General features: G+C 52.2%; 1 long non-coding RNA gene across 1 annotated transcript in view; it reads right to left on the reverse strand.

Annotated features, from left to right (window-relative positions):
• Positions 1–12,623: 12,623 nt before the first annotated feature.
• Positions 12,624–25,203, reverse strand: part of LOC123807220 — a 43,876-nt gene continuing 31,296 nt past the window's right edge. Inside the window, exon 3 of the long non-coding RNA XR_006783601.1 lies at positions 12,624–13,694. This is a non-coding gene — a long non-coding RNA (uncharacterized LOC123807220). The remainder of the gene's footprint in view (positions 13,695–25,203) is intronic.

Here is a 25,203-nt window from a genome sequence, read left to right on the forward strand (position 1 = left end):
CAGGCACGCCTGTTGGCGGTGGCTGCAGAGCTGGCAGGACGGCTGGGCCGGGCCGGTCAGGTGAGCATGTCCCAGAGACAGCAACAACAGAGAGCAGTCCAGCAGGCGGTGAGGCAGGTGGAGGGGCCCAGGTCATCCCTTCTTTGGTCTTCCACCACGTACACTGGAGCGGGGAGAGGGGAGGGTGAGAACCGACCTGGCACAGACCCTGCACCCCTCAGAGCCCATGCCTCTCGGGCCAGTGGCACAGAAAGCCACTGCGCAGGCCTGGTGCCTTTCCGCTTACACCGTTGTGAATGATGAGGGGAAGAAGGGAGGCTGAGCTCCTCAGCTGCTCTCCCTCCTCCTTCTCAGGACACTTATCCCCACAGGGACAAGCACTGCGGAACCCATACGGCTGCCTCACACCAAGTCAGCCGGAGTTGAGATAAGAAATGTCCATTGCTGTCTGGCTGGCGAGGGCTGACCCACCTCGGTTTATAAACTGAGCCAGATTCTGTCCTGCAGCCTATAGAGGGCTGGGGGACGTTTCTTCACGTACAGCCAGGCTCTCTCCCAACAGTGAGAGTAACCAGAATCTCCTAAAAGGGAGTTTTATTCCCTAAAAGAATAACCAAGAATCTTAGTTTTTTATACCTGGGCAATGCACAGTATCAAAATGTGCCCCACCTCCTAAGCTGAATGTAATTTCAACTCCTTAACAGTTAAGGAACAGTTACATTTATACACTCCTAAAATTATTTCGGCCCTTTGAAGGCAACCCTGAGGCTGATGTGGCCCCCGGTGAAAATGAGTTGGATGCCCCTGCCCTAAGCTCTCACCCAGCAGTGGCGGGCGGGGATGAAACCCTGGCGGAGGGGGAGGGTGGCCGGAGCCCGGCACTCCTCCTCTCCCTCAGGATGGGGCTGGGGGCCTGAGCCCTGCCAGGACCTCGTGCCCCATCACAGATCTGAGCGCACACCAAGTCCACAGCTCAGGAGGGACCCTGACCACGCTTTACTGGTCAGCTCACTCGCAGCCAACACCAGGCTCTCTCCCCCTGATGACATCCTTAAAATGGCTGATGGTCAGCCTTGGCCTCAGAGTCTGTGGCCACTTTCAAGAAAATCTCAAAACCACCACCATCATCAAACTCAGTTATAGGCAGTAGGGTTTTAAACTTTCTGAAAGTTCATGTATACATGACTCTTACAAATTAAATCAGTCTTTTGGCAATCCTGTTTCAGTTCTGTTTTTGCATGTCTATTTTTACACCTCCTCTGTTGGTAACTTCCTCTCTCAGGAGCCTGCTATAGTAGCTAGAATATGCCAGGTTAGTAGTGAGCTTTCCCAAGTTCTCCCACTGTATCAGCTGCTCCCCACAGGGGCCTCCCTTTCCCCTCTCTCTGGGCACACACAGTGTCTCGGTCACTTTCATGTGGCTCCGCACAGCAACACGGGCAGACTTGTTCTGGGTCCGGGAGACGAGAGCCCCCACCAGGAAAGCCTAGTCAGAGAGAAGGCAACCTGTTCATTCCGAGGCCTGATAAGCACGTCGCCTGATTCAGTCCTAACAGTACCTTGGGATAGTTGTTACCGTCATTCCTATTTCACAGGTAAGGAGCTCTAGGCTTACAGAGGTTAGGAGTAGGACCTGGGTCCAGGCCCAGCTGAGACAGAAAAGGGACCAGGAGTGAATGGGCTCCGGGACGGTCCTCTCTCACACCAGCCGGAGCCCACCCTACCCACTGATGGCCCGGGCGCTCCAGACCCTGGGGTCACTGCAGCAGGAGAGCTCCAGGCAGGGCGCCATCTGCCAAGATGACAAGCCCAGGTCCCCAGCCTCCCCCGATCCAGGATGGGCAGCTCTGGACAGGGAAGCCGAGGACACAGTGGGCTGAGGAACCCCTTGAATAACCCCTTCCTGTATTCTCCCTGCCAGAGGGCCGGCTCCGCTGCTCCTGCCATACAGAAAGTCCCCCCTGCAGCTCCGGACGGATGGAGCCTGCTCGATCCAGGCCTGAGATCAGCCCCAGATTAGGTTGCCCTGTGAGAGGCCCTTGTGAGTTTCCCTTCGGCTACCACGGACCGCGGGGTTCACTAGTGTGTCAGGACATGTGGGAGGGCCTTCCGTGCACAGTGCCACTCAGTCTGCCCAGCCCCGTGGCACAGGAATCGGGACACATCCACTTCCCCTTCTCCCAGATCTTTCTCCCCTTAGAACCACTGAACCTCAGGCAGCTTAGAGAAACTCAGACGTCCCAGTCTCACTCCCTGTTACTGTTCCCTTTGGTTCAGTTTGTCCTTCCTGGGGCGCATCTCACGTGACGTAGTCCGAACCCTGGGCGGTGGGTACTTTGAGTTCATTACTCCCAGACAAGGCCCACAAAGATTAGAAATGATCCGTCTGGTTATAGAGCAGAGGACTTCAGAGGGCTGTGTCAGCCTTGATAGGGTGGTTGGTTGTACGCACTTCACAAACCTGAATCACTCATTTCCTGGTCTTCTAGATCCCTTAGAACTTTTTCCTTTCCATTAGGCGAGGACAGAACCTCTGCCCCAAACTGTCAGGAAGATGAGGTGGTGGGATGGTGGGAGAGTATGGGGGGAGGGCCGGTCTGGAGGTTAGAGTGACTCAGAGGAGGGCCTCACCGTTCCTCACAGCACCCACCGTGGGGCTCAGACTCGGCGTACTTTACAGCTGACTTCCCCCATGCCTTCCCGACCTGGGGGGTCTGAGGTACCGCGCCCCTGGAAGGTGATGGCTGCACCGAGTTGCAGGGCCAGGTCTGCCCCGGGACACCCAGTGGGTGAATCTGCCTGACAGGAGCTCGAGCACCGCCTGGCCGGCCAGTCAGCGTGCAGCGCCTGCTGCCTGGGCCCTGGGCCACGACGCCCTCCCCAAGGACTTGACGCCAGGGGACCCATGTGCACTGAAGCTGCACTAGCAGGCCTGCTTACCCAGCAGGAGCTGACTGCAGTGCAGGTGTTCCCCACCCAGACCGCGGGGGGTTCCTTGCCTCTTCAGGCAAGAAGGACATAAAAGGGGCAGAGCCATGGTTATGTAAGACGTTAACCATTATGAGGAAGCTCATACAGAAGCTCATACAGTGAACAGTATACAGAGACTACCATCTCTGCAACTCATGTAAGTCTAAAGTTATTTCAGAATAAAAGGTTTTAAAAAGGAAAAGGGGAGGGTTCAAAGAGCAGTGGGCGGTGAGGGTGGGAGCTGGCACTACCCTTCTAGGCGGTCACGTCGGGGGAGAGGTTCTGGTGCCTGCAGGGGCTCAGCTGGAGCTCCTTGGAGATCAAGTGCCCCCCTGTGGCCAGCTTGGGGACAGGCAGGGCCTAGCAGGGCCAACTGGTTTAGATACACATCAGCCAAAACGCTAACCCATTAGCTGTCTGGTGTCTCAGTAGCCAAGACCACCCTATTCCACCAGTGCCAGAAGCCTGTGCCCTTGCCCCAGGCAAGAAGGGACTGACGGGTCTCTCTCTTCCCAGAAAGCTACAGTTGGGTTGGAGATCAGGTCCAGGGGAAGCCTTCACTGGCTTGTCTCTCTTGCCCAGGAGTCTTCGGGAACAACCCTCAGTGTTCTCAGCCCCAGCTCCGGGTGGGGCCTGCAAAGGGGCACTCAGAACTCTGCCGTGTGAAAGCAAGCAGAACGGGGTGAGGGGTGGGAGTGGGGGGCAGAGGAAGAAGGATGGAGGAAATGCGGGGAGGGGGTGTAGGAGCAGCGAGTTGTGACCCAGAGGCCCAGACTAGGTCAGAAAGGCCCAGGCAAGTCTTGGGTGCACGGCAGCTCTGGGAGGAGCTGAGCAGCTTCTGTCGGAATGCCCACCTGCCCGCTTGCCTCTGGCTGGAAGCAGAGTAGATAGGTGGAAGGTGGAAGGGGGCATACAGCCTCCTGTGCCCAACTGCCTGACCACCAAGACCTGGGGTCTTCTGTGAGGTCACCAACCTGTCCTCTAGGGCCACCAGCCCACTATAAGCTAGCCCAACAGACACATCAGCCAGCATCCCCGAGTTCTAGGACTACTGCATTGTGCAGCTGCAGGGGCGCCATTCACAAAACCTGGCTCTGGGCAGGCAGCGGGCAGGCGAGGGGAGTCCCAGGCCACACGGGCCAGGGCAGAGATGACTTGCAAGAAATGTGAGCAGAGGCCTTTTCAGCTGAGGACTCCTCAGTCAGCCTCTTCCTGGAATCTGAAACCTTTACTTGCTCAGCACAGACATTTTAAATGATTAATCAAGTGCTGGGGGTAACGGAGCCTTTCTAGGCCCATCCGTTTGTGAGAGCATCTGTGCGTAGTCACAGCTCTGGAAGGCTAATGAGGAGAAGCAGACAAAGGGGCTGGGATCTCCCGTGGAGTTCTGATATCGGGCCTTCTTGCTCCAGGAACTAGGAGGCTGCACCTGGGCCTCTCGAGGTCCAGACCAGTGTTGGCACCCAGGGCTGCTCCTCTACTGTTAAGACGGCCACAGCCATGGCCCCTCCCAACAAGCGCCCCCAGTGGAAACGAGCTCTGCCGGAGGCAGGAGGCCTGTAGCCTGTGCTCCCCCGCAGCCGCCCTCAACCCCCCTTGAGTGTCTTCGCGAATGGAAGACTGTGAGCCAGAATTTCTAGCAGTATCAGGACGCCGGCACAGCGCCCCCTGCTGCTCAGACAGAGGCAGGGAGGGAGGGAAAAGGCTGTCAGCATCTTAGGAACAAGTGAAATCTTGAGGCAGCCGTAGATGGATCCCGTCCCTTCCACGTAGGTGTACAGGGGAGAGCACACAGATTGCTGAGGATTCACTTCCACGTTCCCTGAACGTACATGTGTAGTGGGATCACTTACTACTACTCAGCACAGGGGGCTGCACTGGCGAGAAAAGCTGCCCCAAAGGCAGTGCCACTGTGTCACCTGAGCAAGCCCATGAGCACCAGGTGAGCAAGCCGAGGGGGAGAGGGATGGGGAAGAGGGTGGCTAGGAGTAGCAGGGGCGATCAGGGGTGTGTAGTTTTCACTGGAGGCTGAAGGTTAAGGAGAGGAGAGGTCAGGAGTATCCTCTACTTCCCTCTTCCTCCACAGGGAGGCAGGGTATGGGGCCGGCAGCACTGGCACGTCCTGGGCCCAGGCTCTGCAGCAGCAGCTGCTCTTGGCTGCTAAGCGTGGGGCCCTCCCCGGCCGCCTGGGCCTCTGCCTGCTCTGTTCCTCATATTCCCGCAGCTTCAGCTCTGGCCTCATTGTTGTGTGAAGCTGAGTCAGGTGAGGCCGTGTCTCCCAAGTCTGTCGCTCTGTCAGTTTCAGTGTCCCAAGATACCCACTCCAAGGATAGGTCAGTCCGGGAGCTAACCAATTCACCTCCCACTCAGGACGTCAGTGACTGCCCCTCTGCTGATCATTCAGCCCACCGTCACTTTTCCATTGGTTTGGAACGGTGAGAGCTTGCCGACCTGTGTGTAGGTCCCTGTTCTGGCATCTCCAGAAATGCAGCTGTCACCATCCTACGAGGGACACAGTTGCTACACAAAACCAAGCAGGCACCCCAGCCCAGACCAGAGTCTAGCGCACCCAGGCCTGTCTCACCCAGAGCGTCCAGAGGAGGGGCAGGACCTGGCCCCCAACCCTGCCCCGTTGCGGGGCCAGCTTGCACTCCAGCCCCGTGCGCCCCAGTCCGTCCCGTGAAGAGCAGACCCGACAAAGTTTCTCACACACAGCAAGGCCAGTTACACACGCTGACATTGTGCCCGTCGGATGAGCAGGGCCACACTGCCCTCACCTCCTGTGGCCCTGTCCTTGGGCTGGACCTGCTGGGACAGGGTTGGTTGTAGGTCCTGGGACAACAGGTGTCTTAGGGGGTAGAACTGCAGATGGCACTGCCTAGGGGGATCACGACAGCAGGTCCTTTTTTTACTAAGAAGAGGATGCTGAGCTCAAAGGGAAGAAACTGACTGAGGTTGTGTCGTGATCAATGACAGGTCCTGGAAGGCCTGTCACCCAGCCCTTCTGCCTCCTGGCCCAGTGCCCTCTGCACACCAAGACTGGGTTCATTTCAGACCAGACAGCGGCCTGGCTGCAAGTGACCTGAAATGTGGCTGCAGACAGAAGGGCAAAGGGCCTCTCTTCCTGTGCTGGGCGGCAAGATCCAGTCCTCGCCGTGCTCCAGAGTAGGTCCCCAAGAGAGTCAGGGCCCGTTACCTCGGAGCCACCTGGGAGGTGGAATGAATTTCAGGTCCCTCCCTGGCAGCCACTCTGGGAAGGTGAGGGGGTGTGCTGGCCCAGAACAAGACACCCCCTGGGGGTCAGGGGAGGACAGGTGGCTGGCCGGTCCCCCCCAAGAGGTGTACTTCTGACTTTTCCTTGGCCATGCACTCCTTGGGTTGCTTTGCTGTTTGGGGGCAGTATGTAAATATGTGGGCTCTGGAGGGGTGCTGCCCAAGTTCCAGTCCTGACTCTGTCACCACCAGGCTATCTGACTCTGCACAGGGCACAGCTTCCCTGTGCCACAGTCTTCTCACTTTCAAAATGGGAAAAGCGGTGCCTACGAACTTAGGTTTAATGATAAAAAGAAGCCGATGTAAAGTGCTTGGCCCAGGACCTGGCTTAGAGTGGAGAAGGGAGGACTTAATAACTGGGAACCACAGTGTGATGACATCCTGCAGAGAAACCACCAAAACTTCTCATTCTGGGTCTGTGTGGAGAGGGCCTCCAGCCAGTCCACATTCAGGTCGGATTGGTACGTGCGGCCCCACATCATCACGGGATGGTAAAAGCAGAGGACGAGCCATCCATGGAAAAAAGAAAGAACCACCACGGCCCCCTGGGTGGGGAGAGGCTGTGTGTACTGGGGGGCTAGGGAGGCAGAACACACACAACTGCATCTGTGGAGACCCCTCAGAGACTGGAGAGGGTGGACTGTTTAGAAACATCCCGTTTCCTTAGATGAGGGCAGTAAGGAAACCCTCACACGTGGACTCGAGCTTCTGCTTCGGTGTGATGAGCGTGACCCTCATTAAGACAGTGTAGGCACTAAGGTCCGCAGGCAGAACCAGGTGTGAAACAGGACATGAAAAAGAATGGTCAACTTAGAAGGGGTGCACATATTTAAAAGACTAAAACCTGAAGAGTAAGGTGCTTCTTACGCAAAATAAAGACAATAAACCAATTGTGTGTGACCAGCCCACAACTGCATCTCAAAAATTTCATTAGGACTGGTGGCCTTGTGAACTGACTCTCAGGGAAGGAGCTGAATTTTCTGGGGACAAGAGAGTGTCTTGGAAGAGGCAGCTCTCTCTCCAGCCTGTTTTTGGCCTAGGAAAAGAAAATGCAGAAATGGGATAAAGGAGCTGACAATGTTTTCTGCCCATGATCACAGAATCATGGAGGGGGATGGTCTTTATTAAAATAAAGACCATCCCCCTCCTCCTCCCACCCTCTCACCTCCCAAGCGGAGATGCTGCACAAGACAAGCCGGCTGCCGAGGAGCCGGGACAGGGCGTGTGCGGGGGGACGCGCAGGCTGTCCTCAGTGATGCTCAGCGCAGTGCTGGGAGCTGACCAAGGATGCTTTCCAGTAAGCCCATGCTATCCCACAAGTGAGAAAGTGGAACTCACCCCACCTGAACAACAGAAGATGAGCACCCCTCCCCACAGCCCCGGCACACACACCAGGACCAACAAAGGAAGAGGCCAGTCCAGGGCTCACATCCCTGCCCCCAGCTTGGGAATTGGGCAGACCCAAGCTGAGGGCTTGGCTCTCTTCTTCATGGCTGAGTGACCTCTTCATTGCACTTGACCTTTTGCAGCCTCTACTTTCTCTATAGGAAGGAAAGACAGTCGTGGAAACGACTGCCTTATACAACACAGGAAAAATTGATGAAGACAAAGGTATTAAGTCAGAAAGATCTCAGTTTACAAAGGACAAAGTTGCATTATGGGGGGGATATTCTTAGTGAGATCGTGCAGTACGTTTCAAATGTTATCCTTCAGAATTTGGTGCCCGTCCCACTGTGCATGTCTTAGGACTAAAGATCCGCGGTGCCAGGGCTCCAGGAGCAGTGCCTACACCTGTGACTGCTGGCCCGGCAGCACGCACCTGGGCCGCAGAGGGCGTGCGGCCCGCCCAGCCCCGGGTGGGCCACAAGCTGAGGGGCGGGTTGAACGGCGTGGGGGTGGGGGTGAGATCTCTCCAGATGAGTTTAAAAAATGAAAGACTCACAGATAATTTTAGTTTTTTTGTAAATCTGTGAAGATAACCAAGAGCCCCATACTGGGGAGAGAAGCCACTAAAAGACAACCTCGAATGGCTTACTAGGGTGACAGCCCCATTTCTGTTGCACAAGACTTTGCACCTAGAGGGGAAGAGACACCTTAGAAGATTCCCTGTTTCTGGTTTAGTTTGGAGAGTAGAAAGCAGCTTTTCTTTTACCCTGTAGTCAGCCTAGAGACAGGGCGGGGGGCGGGGGCGGTAATGGGCAGGCATATTACCGAGCAGCAGGATCCCCAGGCACCACCCCACTGCTCCGCTAGAAGTCGGCTCCATGGCCCCAGGCAGACGAGAAAAGCCGGGTGTGAGCTGGGTTAGAGCCCCTGGGAAGACCACAGGTGGGGCGTGGGGCCCACAAGTATGAGAAGTCCTGACGTCATGGGTGACATTATTGTAGCAGAAGGGTGGAAGCAATTCATTATATTATGAGTGTATTTCTAATGCAGTTTTTGGAGAAATAAGTATGAATGGGGCTGCTGTGCCAGACAGAAGAAATTAAGGAAATCCAGAGGGGGAAAACTGATTGTGCGCAGAGCACGACAGCTCTGCATCCTGAGGCCGGGGAGTTCTGGCCCCAAAGCAGGGAGAATCTGCTTGTGGCTGGAAACCACCACAATCCCACTCACGACCTGCTCAGAAGTGAGACTCATGGAAACCAAGGCTGGTGGATTACCAGGCCCAGAGCATGGCCTGGCCCGCAAGCCCCTCATCATTCTAGTCATCTTTTCATGGCTTTTCCTACCCAGTGCGACGTAGCCACACCTCATTTACTGCCAAACTTCAAAAGACACCAATGTAATCAGTCATAAGCTAGCACTTGAACTCTGGAATAATCATGACACAGCAGAGGAAGGAAGGAGCAGGCTGCCTCACACTGTTAAAGGTTATGGCACAAGAGCGAGCGAGCAATCCCACTGCAATACCCATTGGCCCCGTAACAATCAATGGGTTTAATCCAATTCTAATAAAAGTCCCAGCAGTGTTTTTGTAGATAAAATTTATGAAAAGGCAAGAGAACTAGAGTAAACAATTCTGAAAAAGAATAAAGTTGGAGGAATCTCTCTACCTTCTTTTAAGGAAGATTTAATACAGAGCCACCGCAGTCAAGACAGCTGCGGTGCTGGCAGAGGGGAGGGCACACAGACCAAAGAAATGGAACAGAGAGGACACTGGACCCATGTGAAGATGATCAGCTGATGGCTGGAAACATGCAAAAGCAATTCGATGGAGAAAGGATAGTCTTTTCAAACAAATGTTGAAAAAATTGGCATGCATGCAAAAAAACTACAAAATCTCAACCATCTTAAACCTCACATTTTATGTACAAATTAACCCAAAGTATATCACAGATTTAAATGTAAAACATAAAACTTTCAAAAGAAAACATAGAAGAGAATCTTCATGACCTGGGATTAGGCAGAGTTCTCAGACCTGATACAAAAGCATGCTCTAGGAAAGAAAGAAAGAAAAAAAAACCAGGATAAATTAGACTTAATCAAAATTTAAAACTTTGGCTCTGTGGAAGGCACTGTGAAGGAGATAGTTTCCAACAAAGGGTTTGAATCTAGAATATTAAAGACCTAACACTACACAGTAAGAGCCCAGACCAACGTGACTCAGTTGGTTGTTGTCCTGCAAAGTGAAAGCTCGCCGGTTTGATTCCCAGTCCGGGCACACGCCTGGGGTGCAGGTTTGGTGCCCAGCTGGGGCATGCACGAGAGGCAACCGATCAACCTTTCTCAAGTCGATGTTTCCCTCTCTCTCTTCCCGTCTCTAAAAATAAATAAGTAAAATCTTAAAAACAAAAACCAAACTCCACAGTAAGGGAACAACTCAATTTAAAGTGGGCCAAAGATTTAACAGACACTTCACCAAAGAGTGTGTAAGGAGGGCAAATAAATATATGAAATCATCAGGCATTTAAAATTCAAATGAAAACCACGTGAGATACCACTATTACACCCATGAGAATGGCTAAAATGAAAAAATGCAGTATCAGGTACCGGTGAGGATAACAGAGCAGCTGAAACTCATTCATTACTGATGAGCATACAAATGGTACAGCCACTCCGGAAATCAGTAGCAGTTTCTTAAACAGTCATATCCAGAAATTTCACTCTTGGGTCCATTCCCCTTGGAGATGAAACTTACGTTCATAGAAAAACCTGCATGTAAGTTTATAATCGCCAAAAAGTGGAAATAACCCAGCAATAAAGTACTCTCCAAATCTTAACAGAATACATGAGCATTCTGTGTGTGTGTGTGTGTGTGTATGAGAGAGAGAGAGACGGGGCGGGTGGGGGGCAGTATCCCAGGACATTTTGGGGCAAAACCCATCCAGCCAAATCTCTGGGCTTGGCCAAATGTACTGGAAAATCTGGAAAGACCAAAGGCCTTTGAATGCATTCCTCAGGTCCCTGGGGTTCCAGAAAAAGGGAGGGGGTGGTCCTTCCTCACTTCAACTGCAATTCCATAGTATCTGTTTCCCATACTGGAGTTGTGTGTAAAGTTTCTTTTGGAAACATACCAGAAAAGCTGGAAGACCATCGGTAAGTCTGAAAGGTAGCCGGGAAGCAGATCCACACCGTTGCTGTTGGGCAGGGCCTCTGCAGAGCACGGGCGGTCATGTGCTGGTTACCGACCTGCTGGACCCTCCAACAGCCACCACAGGGGACACGCTCTGCTCGAGGGGCAGTGTCTTCTCTATCTGGTTCTACACTGAGTGACGTTAGCCCGACTCCCTCACTTGGTGTCTGGCCTTTCTGGAACCTGTCGCATGCTTCGCTCCCTCTTTAGCAGGCGTTTCAAGCCTTCATGACCAGCTGGTTCTTTGTACCTCTGAGCTCGTCTCTTCATGCCGACAGTGTCTGCCCCTTCCGGCCTGAGGAGCCCTGTCTCTGGTCCTAGCAGTCCTGTCTTCCCTCTGTCGGTGTCCTTCACAGAGCAGGAACCGGAGAGAGGTCCGCCGCCCATGGATAAGTGTGGCTAAGTCCAGTAGACATTTCTGAGTTCTTACCTGACCTCCCAGCAACATTTGATGCTACTGATTACTCCTTCCTAACACAAATTCTCTCCATTTCCAGGCCACCCCATTCCGCTGGTTTTCTATTCTGACTTCTTCGCAGGTTCATCATCTACGGGTCCACCTCAGTTTTCCTTAAAGCTCGGCCCCACACCGCCCTCCTATTCCTACCCAGCTTGACTTCATTCACCGCCCCAGCTGCAGTTGCCACCAAGAAGCCGATGTGTCCCACATGTTCATCCCCAGCCCGACCTCTGCTCCAAGCCCCAGGTGTCCATACAACTGCCTACTCGACGCCCCACTTGAATGTCTCAGCCACCTTGACACCGCAGTCCAACAAGTTCACAGCTCACCTTGATTTTTTTCCCCCCAAACCAAACATGGTCCATTTTCCTTGTTCCCATCCTCCACAAACGCTGCTCCTAGGCATCAATTTCCAGTTAAAAGCCCAGGACTCATCCCTGACTCTCCCTTCTTCAGTCCCTATATCCAGTCCTTTACCAAGTTCTGTTGATTCTACTTCCAGATACCGCAAACACTTTCGTGCCTCTCCAGCCTCTCGCCACGTGAGCTTGAGCCCCTTCCAAACCATTCTCTTGCGTGCTAGCCAAAGGGATCTCTTAAAATGCAAATTTGATCATGTCATCTGTTTCCTTGAAACCTTCATTGCTTCCCACCACGGGGTAAAAACCAAATCGCTGACTGGGGCTATGATCTCGTGTCTCGCTCCTGCCTGTTTCTCCTCTGTTCCCCAACATCGACTTGCTCTCTGCCACACCGATCCTGGTTTCTCACGGGATCCGTGCTCTCTCCCGCCATCGGGCCTCTGCACCTGCTCTTCCCACAGCCATTTTGCCTGTTGACACTTGTTCGTCTTTCAGATCCCTCCCAGACTGTGCAGGATGGCACCCCTTTTATGTTTTCATAAAACAGGTATTTTTTCTCCACAGGAAACTAGACTGTCAGTTATCACCACTGGGATCATTTAGTGTCTTGTTCTCTCCCCACAGTGTCAGCCCCGTGAGGGCAGGAGTGGGGTCTCTCCCGTGTGGTCCGTCACCCAACACTGCAGCTGTTCCGTGTTGACTGAGCGCACGTGGGTCCTTGTGGACTGAGGGGGCCTCCCCGGGAGAGTGCAAGGGGCACATCGCAGAGCTGCTCCTCCCAGTTCAAAGGGCTCCAAGGCAATGCTGTCCTAAAACTGGGTTAGAATTTTCTCCTCTGTGACCCACTGGAGTGAAGAAATTATTTTCACCAAAAGTGTACCATTCACAGTTGCATTAAAAAAAACACGATTCACAGTTGCATTAAAACTATAATGTACCTCAGAAGAAATCCAATCAAAACCAACGAAGGATATGCAAAAGCTTTATGAAGAAAATTACATGACTTTATTGAAGGACATAAAAGACAGAAATAAGTGGAGAGACAACACGTTCACGACAGGAAGAAAACCCTGTGAACAAGCCAGCTCTTCCCCAGTCACTCTATAAATCACATCACCCCAGGTAAAGCCCAGCTTGGGGGTTTCCCACAGAATCTAGCTAAGAACATTCTGAGGAAGGAAAATGGGCGTGCCTGGGGCTGAGGAAGATGCTCAGCACGCCCGGCTTCTGATTCCAGCCCAGCCGTACACGGGGACTTGGAGTGTGACGAATCTCTCTTCAAAGCAGCGGGTAAAAGATGACCTGGCCAGTACGTGGTGTTGGAACTCTCAAAAGTGGGGAAAGAAACCCGGAACCTGTACCATGATCAAAAATAAATTTAGGTGGACTAAAGATTCTAGGTGAAAAATCCTCAGAAAAAAATATAGGCTTATCTTTATGGTCTTAGAATAGAAATTTATTTTTCAAAGAGTAAAATACACAAAGCATGTGGGAAAGATTGACAAGCAAGACATTAAAAAACTTTCATACTAGAAAATACACTATAAGAAAGGTTAAGAGAGAGATAGGGAGAAGATATATGCAAACCTATAAAAGTGACAAATGTTAGTATGAGGAAATACTTAAAGACTCCTTACAAGTCAGTAAGAAAAGACAATTAGAAAAAATGAGCTAAAATATATATATAAAAGCTATTCACAAAATCTATAAAAGCAAATTACCAAAATTCTGTATTTTTATGTTCAAGATCACTAATAATGAAGGAAGGTAAAGCGGAATAGTGAGATACCATTTCACACCCGTCTAAAGTGCTAAAATGTGAAAGTCTGCAGATAGGTAATTTTCAGAGAAAGAATGGACACATGGACACCGTGCAGCGCTAGTCGTTTATCCCCGTGGCAGGAGGCAGCGCGCCGCGCCGGGGAGCCCGCGGTCCCGGCTCCTCAGTCCAGGTTCTCCAGGAGGCAGCAGCAGCAGAGCGCAGCCCAGCACGCAGCCAAGGCCGCCTGGCACGCGGTGTCCTCCGTCTTCCTTTCCTGTTCCGTCACATACACTGGGGCAGGGGAGGGGCGGGGCGGTCGGGGGAGAGAGAGACCGGGTCAGCGGGGAATATGAGCGGCAGCATCGCGTGCTCACGGCAGCTAGCACACGGTCTTGGAGACGCGTTGGCCGTCTCCCCTCGCCAGGCGGCTGCTCCACGCCTACCTGGTTCACTGGTCCATTTGCACACCGAGTCTGCACACGTTTTCTTGAGTGTGTGAATGAAGGGGACATCTGCTCAGCAGCTGTCAGACCATTGTCTCCCTTTCCCCGAGGTGACTGGAACCCAAACCAGCACCTTTCTTGATGCTCGACCAGTGATCCAGGTTGCAGGGAGCCCGGCCTGCAGCGCTCCGTGGCAGGCACTGGCTGAAAGCTTTATACAGCACCTCATTTAATCCTCACAACAGCGCTGCGTTACTATCGCCACTTGTAACCCTCAACACCGTCTGCACGAGTGTGCACTGTTAGAGCCCCTTTGAAAGAGCCTTGCAGTGGGGGGTACATACAGGTCTGGCCCAGAAAATCTGTATCTAGGGTTTTTCTGCAAAAATAATCCGGCCGGTGTTCGAAGACAGATGGACACTGTGATTGCTGCTGTATCGAAATAACCCCAAAGTAGCAATAACCTCAAGTCTGCCAGCTGGAGGCTGATTGGCTACATCAGTGCACACTACGTCACAGGATACTAAACAGCCATTAAAAAGAACTAGGTGGTTCTTCCGTGTTGCCAGTAAGATAAGCAAGATAGAAAAGCAACAGATACAGTAGCAGTGTGTTTTACTTGTACAGTGAAAAGGACATACACACACATATGCACACACAAGTTTCTGAAAATACAAGAAAGTTAGAGGAGGGGTAGAGGCTTTTGCTTTGCATTCTACATTTTTCTCAAATGCAGGCTTGTCTGATTGTAGAGCCACCCTCAAAGCCACTCCTCTACTGTCGCTGCCAGGGTCCTGTTGGCAGGAGGGAGGGCCTGCCCGCTCCTAGCACACGTTGGACCTCTTCGGGCTCCTACCAGCAGGGCTTCGGGGGCAGCTGGTGCCGCCCCACTTTGGCTCCCTGGTGACACTGGCCTCATTCCGACTGCCTTCTCCATGTCACTGTTACCTAGACAACGCCCTCAGCCGGACTCCACCCAACCTGTGCTCCCAGTTATTCTTGCTCCTCTCATAGCCTGATCTGGCCCCTGTGACCCGGAGTCCCGCCTATCAGATGTGCCTTCAATGCAGTCCTGACACCTCCCCTCAGGCCTTCCTGACTTTCAACCCTGGGCAAGCGCTGGGGAGCAGCAGATGTATCACATGGCACTCCTCCCTCCGCTCAGAGACCGGCGCCCCCTGCACTGGTACAGTTCCTAAGGCTGAGCCCAGGAGGCAGAAACAGCCCCCCATGCCAGGTCCCAAACAGCCCCCTGCCAGGGTTTCTTTCGCATGTCCCCCTCCCGGCAACACCAGCTGGCGGCATTTGAGAATCTACCAAACTACCCCAGCCGCTTCCTGCCCTTTGGGTTTGGGTTTGGGTTTGAGCAGGTAGGCAGGAGCCCACCTGAGCCCGGCGCTGGAGAAAGAGGGCACCAGGGGAGCAGGCACAGCCAGTCTCTGCCTCTGCAAGCCCCTGAGAACTCGATGGTCTTCCAGGGACCACCTTCAGCTCCCTCACCAGCAGGTTCCCATCTGCTCACCGGGACAGCGCACATCACCCGCTTCTCCTCTCTCCCCCTCAGCAGGGCCTCTCTATGCATAGAGCCCCACGCTGCCGCTGCCCCCTCTGCCAGCCTGCCAGCCTCTCACCTCAGTGGTGCCCGTGTCAGGAACTTCACTGACTACTCATCTGGCCCTGAGAGTAGTGCCCGCCCCACCCCTTGGCCTTCTCTTAGCACCAGGGACACCACCGGGGCTCACTGTCGGCTTTGCCCTGGAAGTATCCCCTCCCCATTTCTGCTCTGCCTTTGGGGCCCTCCGACACCACCCTGGATCGCTGGGACATGGGATCAAAGCTTCCTCAGCCCAAGCAGCTGCCTGCTGCTCCTAGACTGAGATAGGCAGAGAGAAGGAGGGCTCACCCGGACTCTGGGGAGTAGCCTCAAAAATGAACAGGAGGTGGGGAGGCACAGTCTAGGCTGCTCTGGGAGCACAGGGCCCGCAAGCCCTCACTGTACGGAGGAGGCAAGAGAGGGCCAGCCTAAGGGAGCGAGTGAACAGAGCCAGGCCCCCAGCACCAGGAGAGCATAGGAACGCTGGAGGGGGGCTGCCAGGAGCTCCAGGTCCTGCGCTCACCCCAATTCATGCACACACATACACAGTCCTTGTCACCTGGCGCTGGGCCTCAACCCACCACGTGGCATCAGAACCCATGTTTGGGGTTGGGGAGACATGGTCACATCTTTGAGAAGTATGACTGGGAAGTTCAGACAGGGCTCAGGACAGAGCGGCTTCCCAGGGCAGGAGACAGGGAGCTAAGATACTGATATTGGGACAGGAGAGGGACCTGGCTAGCATGGGAACAAATGGGACAGCAACACAGGGGCTGTGACCCAAGCCCACAGACAGACCTGCATCCTGGCCACCAGGCCCAGGCCAGTGACAACCTGTCCCACCCACTGAAGGCCTGGGTCCCTGGGCCCTGTGGCCACTCACCACGGCAGGAAACCTGCCTCGCCATCTGCCACTTTGTAGCTTTCCCGTACAGACACTGCCACCTGTGAGCTGGGCCACCAGCCCGCCTCCCAGAATCTGGGTGTGCACCCCCGAACGACATCTGCCGTCTCCCCCTACCAGAGGAATGGCTTGCGGGCCCCAGGGCAGAAGAGTGGCCCCTTGCCTCCCTGCCAGCTCCAGGAATAGCTGCCTCATTCATCAGTTGGCCCCTCCCAGGGTTAGGGCAGAAACCTCGCTTGAGGTTGGGTTACCCTGTGAAAGGCTTTTCCACACGGCGCCCGGATCTTTCTGATCCTCTGAGAAGCACCTGATCTGCCGTCTGGCAGACTCCTCCCTTCGTCCTCCAGCGTCAACAACAAACCCAAATGAGGCAGCCATCGGGGACGGGAACTGCGGCCACAGGGCCGAGCACGCCCCGCTGCCTTCTCCACGCACCCCCAGCTCAGGCACACCCGCACTGCTTCCTCCCTCCCTTCCTGGTCTGGGTTTTCCATTTCGGCTTGCCCCAGCATGGGCCCTCCCCTTCGCCCCTCTGAGCCCCAGTGTCAACTTGCAAAAAGTGGGGTTGATGGTCGTGCCTGCAGTGAGGCTCCAACGAAATGAGAACGAGTTGGCAACGGATATTGTTCGATCCTATCCTCTCCCCTCCCGGCCCCTACAGCCGTGTGCCCGAGCAGTGGGAGCAGACAACAGTCAGCCTGAGGAGAGAGGAAGAAACAACTAGTAGAGGACATCTTCTTCCTCCTCTTCCTCCGCATCACCAGGCTGGGTAGTACCCGCCACCTACAGGCTCCTGCATCCCCTCCGAGAGGCCTTCCTGAGTCCAGCCCAGCTCGGCGTTTCTGACTCTGAAGCGCTGCTACCGCACTACCGCCACAATCTTTTGCAAACGGCCTTAGAAATGTCAACAGTCCTTAAGAAGGATGCAGCACTGAGACCGAAATGGGCAGAAGGGACGTCTCCAGATGAAGAGGGGGGGCGCTGCAGAACAGTACGTGTTATAGAGCCCGCAACAGAGCTTGGGGGTAAGAACGGGACACTTCCCCTTTGCATGCCAGCACGGTTTGCATTCTTGTGCCACTGGAACAGAACAGGAAAATAGGTCTGTCTCAGAAATGGCTGGTTTATCATCAGGGTTTTCTTTTCTTTTTAAGATTTTAATTATTTACTTTTAGATAGAGGGGAGAGAAGGGAGAAAGGGAGAGAAACATCAGTATGCAAGAGATACATCAATCGGTTGCCTCTCATACACCCCCAATGATATGTCCTGACTGGGAATCGAACCCGCAACCTTTAGGTTTGCAGGCTGGTGCTCAATCCACTGAGCCACACCAGCCAGAGCTATCATCAGGGTTTCTAATTGTCCTAACTAGATTAGGAGTTCCCCTAGTGCTGGGTATATGTCTTCTCCATGAGCTGCCCCTCAAGGTCCAAGGCACAGGGAGGACAGTGCGAGGGGGACAGGAACTAGGAACACACATACGGTGGCAGTCAACACGCAGCACCAAAAGCCTCCAGCCAGGGAGAGGTAGCTACAGCGGACAGTGACAGGGTCTCTGGCCCACTCACAAGGGTTGTGGGGCCCACAGTCTGGGTCCTCAGCATATCAGAAGCTCAGATTCTACTGGGGCACTGGTGACTGTTCTTAGTGGCCTTGGCTACGCAGAAGAGACTGGAGTTGGCTCCTCTGGGGGTTTGGAGAATTTCTAATAAGAAATTAACACAAAGAATAACCACGTAACCCTCAAGAATTTCACAACCAGCCATCTCCACTTCCTGACTGGCCAGGCAAATACAGAGGGGCACCGGCCCAAGGAGGTCTTTTCTGGAGGTAGAGAGACCCCTGGCGGGACAGCTGAATCCATCAAAAGCCCAGTGTTCCCCAGGTGTGTGCACCTCACCAGCTCCTGAGGGCCCAAGGCTGGCTCTGAGCTGATGCAGGGAAAACCAGACCTTGTGATGGCTCCAAACACCAAGGTACTTCAGATAAAGATCTTACTTTCTGTAGGAAAAAAAAAGTCACATATAATTCTAATCATGCCAAATGTCGTGTAAGAACCAGATGGATGGAAACAGATTATAAGGAACAGCAGACGTGGAGGATATTTCCGTGCCGGCACAAAGCTGCTGTGAGCTCAAGACAAGTGGCCTCGGTTGTCAGTGGGCTCAGGGTTTCAGGTCCCAAGATGGAGCCTGGTCTGGGGACAAGGCCAAAAGGTCAACCCAATTGGGTCAGGAGGACAAAGTCAGCAAGGGCCTGCACCCCCCAGAGTAAGCCAGTTATAGCAAGCTGCACTGCCTGATGCCGTGCCCACCTCCGAGTGACAAGGGTCTCCCCACAATCACAACCGCGTGTTGTCAATAACAGCTAGTATTTACAACTGGAATTCTAACGTGGAAGCCTATCAAGTATCAAAATGCAACATGATGTTACCAGTGACCGGCGGTAGTTACGCTGGAGTCTAAAATTAGATGGTAAGTAAGGCTGACTTTTGATGTGCAATTCTACCCTCAGTGAGGAAGAGTGATTCATCAGAAACTGACCTTCAAAGACACCTTGCTCCTGGGTTTAAAACACCCACAGAAATTGAAAGCAGGGACTCGAATGGGTATTTGATCATAGCCTCCACATTCATGGCATATTCACAATGGCCAAGAGGGGGTGACAACCTGGTGTCCCCCAATGGATGGATAGACAAAATGTGGTCTGTCCATACAATGGGACAGTATTCAGCCTTGTAAATTCTGCCCCAAGCTCCAGTGTGGGTAAACCTTCAGGAGACAATGCTGAGTGAACTCAGCCAGACGCAGGAGGACAAGTGCTGTATGACTCCACTTACGTGAGGTGCCCCGGGCAGTCTGATTCGGAGACAGAAAGTACGGCTGGCCAGGAGTTTGAAGGGGCGTTATCTTTAATGGGTATGGAGTTTTAATTGGGAAGATTAATGTGATAGGTGCATGACAATATGAATGTGCTTAATGCCACTTAACTGTATATTTAAAAATTGTTACAATGACAACTTTTGTGTTAACAATATTGTACCACACACTCAAAACCCCACATTGTTTCCTCTGCTTACTCCTGAGGATTCCAGGGGCCTCAGCACCCTTGGTGGGGGATGGGGGATGAGGGAGACCCCAGAGCTGAACCTCACAGCAGGCAAAACCCTGGTTGCTGGTGGCTCGGGGATGTTCTGTTGGGCAGCAGTTTCAGATCTCCGCGGTTTGGTCGCGTGAACTGATCCTGCACTCTCCTGGGGCCAGGCTGAGCTCAGCCAGCTCGAGGTACATCCTAGTCGTCCAAAAATCCACTCTGCCTGCCTGTGTGCCCACCTGCACTCCTGCCTGAAGACCCTTCCAGACCGCCTCTCACAAGCAGAGGATGTACAGAATGAGAAAGCAGCTGTTGTCGCTGACACCTCGCTCAGCCTCTCTCCCCCTTCCTGTGCTCGCTTCTCGTTTTCCTGACACAGCCAACCCTGCAGGCGATTGCAGGAATAAGAGGCGTCTTCCTGGACTCAGGCAGCCCACGGACCACTCGGAAAGAGCAGCCAAAGACCTGCCGAGGAAGTGCACAGTGACGTGCCGCACTGGATGGGACCGATAGTAAAGAGAACTGTATTAACAATCGGGAAGATCCTTTCAAGGAGCTAAGGAGAGAGGGATGTCATATTACCACCCCGCCCTCCTTTCTCTCCCCTGTGCAAATACAAGAAAATGTGAGGAGAAGACGGCTAGTGAGTGGCTCACCAGGGAGTGGACATCATTTGAGAGTGGCCCTGGCTATTCCTGACGGACAGAGTCCTCACGGCCTGACTCCCTTGCCCCAAGGAGTGAACAGCGGTGATGGTGATTAACGCGTGATCTGTTATTTCATACCCTGCTGAGCAGCAAGAAAGATTCTTGGAATCACAGAAACACAGTAAAGAGATAAACGGCAAGAGTAGAGCAGACACAGACTCAGAAACCACAAATTTCTAACGTCAGTGGCCCGTGAATAGAAGACAACTGCCATGATTGTGGGGGCTAAGTAGAAATGAGAAAAACTATTATTTTCTTGGTTTTCAGATACGAAATTACAGGGGGAAAAATGAAGAGGTCACTTTGAGGGGAGCTGGCGCTTTGGAACCTGCCCAAATGGGCAGAGATCACCAAGGAGGAAGCTGCTGGGTTCTGCCACTCAGGACCCAGGTGCAGACGGGCACAGCTGCCCGGTTATCGGCAACATGAGTCTGACTCACACTGAGTGCCGGGCGCGGGAGGCTCGTTCAAACAGCGCTCACTGCGCTTTTTAACAAGGCAAATATTGCCATATTGTTTTTACTGAACACAGACCGTGTTGTTATCTTAGGTATACAGACCACAACTGGCTTCAACAAGTACCAGATTCCTGCGTTACTGATTAACAGTTCTAGCAGATATATTCATGCAAAACACCCCAGTTGTTTTCTTCTTCCACTGTCAGGCTCAATTTTGCAATGGTAAAAATAGTTGTGTGTTCATCTGAATGCACCTCGGTTTGCAGACCTGTTACACGTATGTTCTACATCAGGCCTGGGGCAGGGCGACCACTCTCAGTACCGAAGGCCTGTCTCCACCCCTACTACCCTCGACTCCCCGAGGCACAATGCCCCCCACTTCAGAGCAACAAAGGTTGTCCTTACAGTTGTGGGAAGAATGGGGCGGCCTCGGCCCTGCTGAGTGCTTCAAGCAGACGGCCACCTGAAAGTCAGTAACAAAGGGTCCTGAAAATCACCACCTCATCCATTGGGATGTGTCATTTGGCAAACGTGAGGCCAGAGATGTCCCCAGTGGAGAAAGGGAGACAGAGGGCTGCCCTGTTCTGTAGGGCTGTGACTAGAACTCTGCTAGTCTGGTAGGCAGAGCCAAGTTCAGGGAAGCAGCTCCTTTCACAGTCAACTCTGCCAGTTATAGCCAGTTTGTCACTGAAGATCGATGAAAGAAGGTCTCCAACGTCATGAGCAGCCAACCACCCGAAGCAGGAAGAGATGGGCTAATCCCTGCGATGAAAACCCTATGGCAGGACACTACGGGGTGGTAGCTGTGTGGGTGCAGTGGGTACGCAGGGAGCCTCCGGTAAGCCAGAAATAATGGAAGGCATCTCATTGCGTCCCATGCACTGTGCAGGGTTCAGCTGCAGAGTGGTGGTTTATTTATAGCACAAGTTTGGAGAACAGAGGGACTCTCGGCAAACTCTGGACACCAGGCATGCGCAAGCTAGGGCACGCTCTTGCAGCTCAGCTGTCATCGGTAGTGAAGTGCCCCTCCCCGGACTGCAGCACAAGCAGACCCCAACCTCTTGGGTTTCGCAGCTCACCACGGAAGACTGTAGAGATGGGGAAAGGTGGCTCTGGGGTTGGATAGGCACCCCTCTGCTGGCTTCACTTGCCTCACCTGTCAAATGGAGACGATAATAGCATCTATTCCCTCGTTGGGTTCTTCAGGGACTTAATGAGCTAGCCCACAAAGGCCTGCGACTACTAGACAGCAGGTACTCGGTATATTCTAGCTGCTCCTGTTACTCCCCAGACAGAGACCTAAAGCACAAAAGGCAGGCCTCCCTAATTGCTGGAACACCTGGAAGCAACATGGGTATTACTTAAAGCTGGTAGAAGTACAGACAGTTTTTCATTTCGCACACTGAATTGAGGTCTTTTTAAAGACTGAACAAGAGCCACAGAAATGGGGTAAAAGAGGTATCTATTTCCCCTAAGTGCTGCCTGAGCCCAACTCCGTGTGGACGCCAGGCTGCCGGGCAATAACCCCGGAAGCAGAGGCACTGCCGCCGAACAAAGTTCACAGCCACGCAGCCACCCTAACCGCCCACGCCCTCCGCATCAGCAGACTGCAGCTGGCCACCACCAGAATCTTTCCGCCAACCCCCCTCCTCATCACCCTTCTCCCACGCTTGAACAGGGCAATGGTCCTGTTCAGGAGTTCCTTTGGACCTGAGATGGACACTGGTGACCCTTAGTTCCTGATTCTACCTGGATGAAACTGCTGAAGACCCCAATGTCACTCACCACTCTATGCCCCAGCCTCACACAGGGCACACTTAGTAGGCCTGGCGCATAGGAGACATTAGTGAATGAATTAACAATGAATGAATGAGTGGCAAGTGAATGAATAATCTCTCTTGAACTTTTACTTCAGTTGAAAAAGCTGTTTCTAGTCTGTCTTGAAAGTAGGCTGCAGATATGGTCTTAGCTGACTATTTTCTGAAGCATTACTAATTGAAAATATGAAGACCCAGTCAGCTTTAAGTTCTTATGTATCTTTGTTAATTAAAAAAATTTTAATTACATTTTATTGACTATGCTATTATAATTGTCCTGATTTTTCCCCTTTTGCCCCCCTCCACCCAGCACCCCCACTACCTCAGGCAATCCCCACACCATTCTTCATGTCCATGGGTCATGCATATAAGTTCTTTGGCTACTCCATTTCCTCTACTGTACTTTACATCCCCATGGCTATTCTGTAACTACCTATTTGTGCTTCTTAATCCCCTCACCTCTTCACCTACTCCCCCACACGCCCCTCACATCTGGCAACCATCAAAACACTCTGTGTCCACAATTCAGTCTCTGTTCTTGTTTGCTTAGTTTGTTTTTAGATTCAATTGTTGATATATATTTTTGCCATTTTATTGTTTAGAGTCTTGATCTTCTTTTTCTCAAATAAGTCCCTTTAACATTTCATATAATAATGGTTTGGTGATGATGAACTTCTTTAGTTTTTTCCTTGTCTGGGAAGCTCTGCCCTTCGATTCTAAATGATAGCTTTGCTGGGTAGAGCAATCTTGGCTGTAGGTCCCAGCTTTTCATGACTTGAATGTTCCTTGTCAATCTCTTCTAGCCTGCAAAGCTTCTTTTGAGAAATCAGCTGACAGTCTTATGGGAATTCCCCTGTAGGTACCGTATTTTTCGGACCATAAGACACACCTAGGTTTTAGAGGAGAAAAATAGGGAAAAATTTTGAAGCAAAAAGATGTGGTTAAATATTTAATAACATAAATAACATAATATTTCACCAATGTAAATGTAAACAGAACTCAATAGCAGCATTAACCACCCTACTCCTCCCAAATGGGAAGGGGGTGCATCTTATAGTCCAAAAAACATGCTTTTAAGATTCTCTCTTTATCTTTAACCTTTGGCATTTTCATTATGATGTGTCTTGGAGTGGGCTTCTTTGCATCCACCTTGTTTGGGACTCTCTGTGCTTCCTGGACTTGCATGTCTATTTCCTTCACCAAATTAGGGAAGCTTTCTTTCATTATTTTTTCAAATAGATTTCCAATTTCTTGCTCTTTCTCTTCTCCTTCTGGCACTCCTATGATGCAAATGTTGGAACACTTGAAGTTGTCCCAGAGGCTGCTTGTACTACCCTCATCTTTTGGGATTTTTTCTTCTTGTTCTGCTTGGTTGTTTTTTGCTTCCTTATGTTCCAAATCGTTGATTTGATTCTCAGTTTCATCTACTCTACTGTTGTTTTCCTGTAAAATGTTCTTTATTTCAATTAATGTGTCCTTTGTTTCTGACTGGATCTTTTTTATGCTGCTGAGGTCCTCACTGAGTTCCTTGAGCATCCTTATAACCAGGGTTTTGAACTCTGAATCTGATAGATTGCTTATTTCCATTTTGTTTAGTTCTTTGTCTGGAGTTTTGTTCTATTCTTTCATTTGGGCCATGTTTCTTTGTCTCCTCATCTTGGCAGCCTCCCTGTGTTTGTTTCCACATATTAGGTAGAGCTGCTGTAACTCCCTGTCTTGGTAGTGTGGTCTAATGTAGTAGGTGTCCTTGAGGGTCCAGTGGCACAGCCTGCCCTATGACCCAAGCTGGGTACTCGAGGTGTGCCCTTTCTGTGGGCTGAATATACCCTCCTCTTGTCATTGAGCCTTGGTTGCTGTTGGCAGATTAATGGCAGGGATTTTACCAAGGCCAGTCAGGGGCAAGGATTGGCTATGATGACTGACCACCAATCTCCATGCTCCATGGAGGATCAGCTGTGCAGGGCAGGGTGGTGATGCTCCAAGGTGATCTGTACCTCTCCCCTGGGTGTGTTGGCCCAGGGGTTTGGCCTGGTGGTGCAGGCTAAGCTCAGCCCCCACCTGTATTTTGCCTGGGGCACCCTACCTGAGCTATAAAGTAATCTGAGGTGGCTGCTACTCATGTTGGGCTTGGAGCTTCCCAGGCAAAGCCAAACTGTGAATCTAGGCTGGCTGCTGCTAGTGCGGGCCTGGGGCTCACTGAGGCCAGCTGTTACTTATTTGATAGGATTTAGGAAGTTGTGCAGCATGAGCTGAGACCAGAGTTGAGTGTGGCGGAGTTTCTGGAGATTTCCAAGGTGAGTCAAACAGTGTTTGCCAGGTTGACGGGGTCTCAGATACGGCACCAGCCCACTGGCTCTGTGGCTCTATGGGGGGAGGACTCAGAAAAGGGACATTGGCCTGTGCTTGCCCTGATGCCAGACACCTCAGCCTCTTCCAGTATGCCACTGGTGTCCTTCAAACGGTCACCCCAGTGCTGGAGCTCAGAGGGAGTGAGTATGATTAGGTGAGTCTATGTGTGGGTTCTTTAAGAGGAACTGCCTGGGGCTCCAGAAGTTTCCTCTACCGACTCAATACCTGCTAGGTTTTGTAGCCAGAAGTTGTGGGGACTTATCTTCCTGACTCTGAAACCCTGCACTGAGGGGCCTGGTGTGGGGCTGGGACTCCTCAATACAAAGATATCCCTCCTGAATTTTTATCCACCACACATGGGTGAGGGACCAGCCTGTTCTGCATCTGTACCTCTCCTACCTATCTGGATGGATGTTGTTTCTTTACTTCCATAG

Source organism: Phyllostomus hastatus, unplaced genomic scaffold, assembly GCF_019186645.2.
Source record: "Phyllostomus hastatus isolate PE091 unplaced genomic scaffold, TTU_PhHast_1.1 phas_contig_150, whole genome shotgun sequence".
Classification (NCBI taxonomy): Eukaryota; Metazoa; Chordata; class Mammalia; order Chiroptera; family Phyllostomidae; genus Phyllostomus; species Phyllostomus hastatus.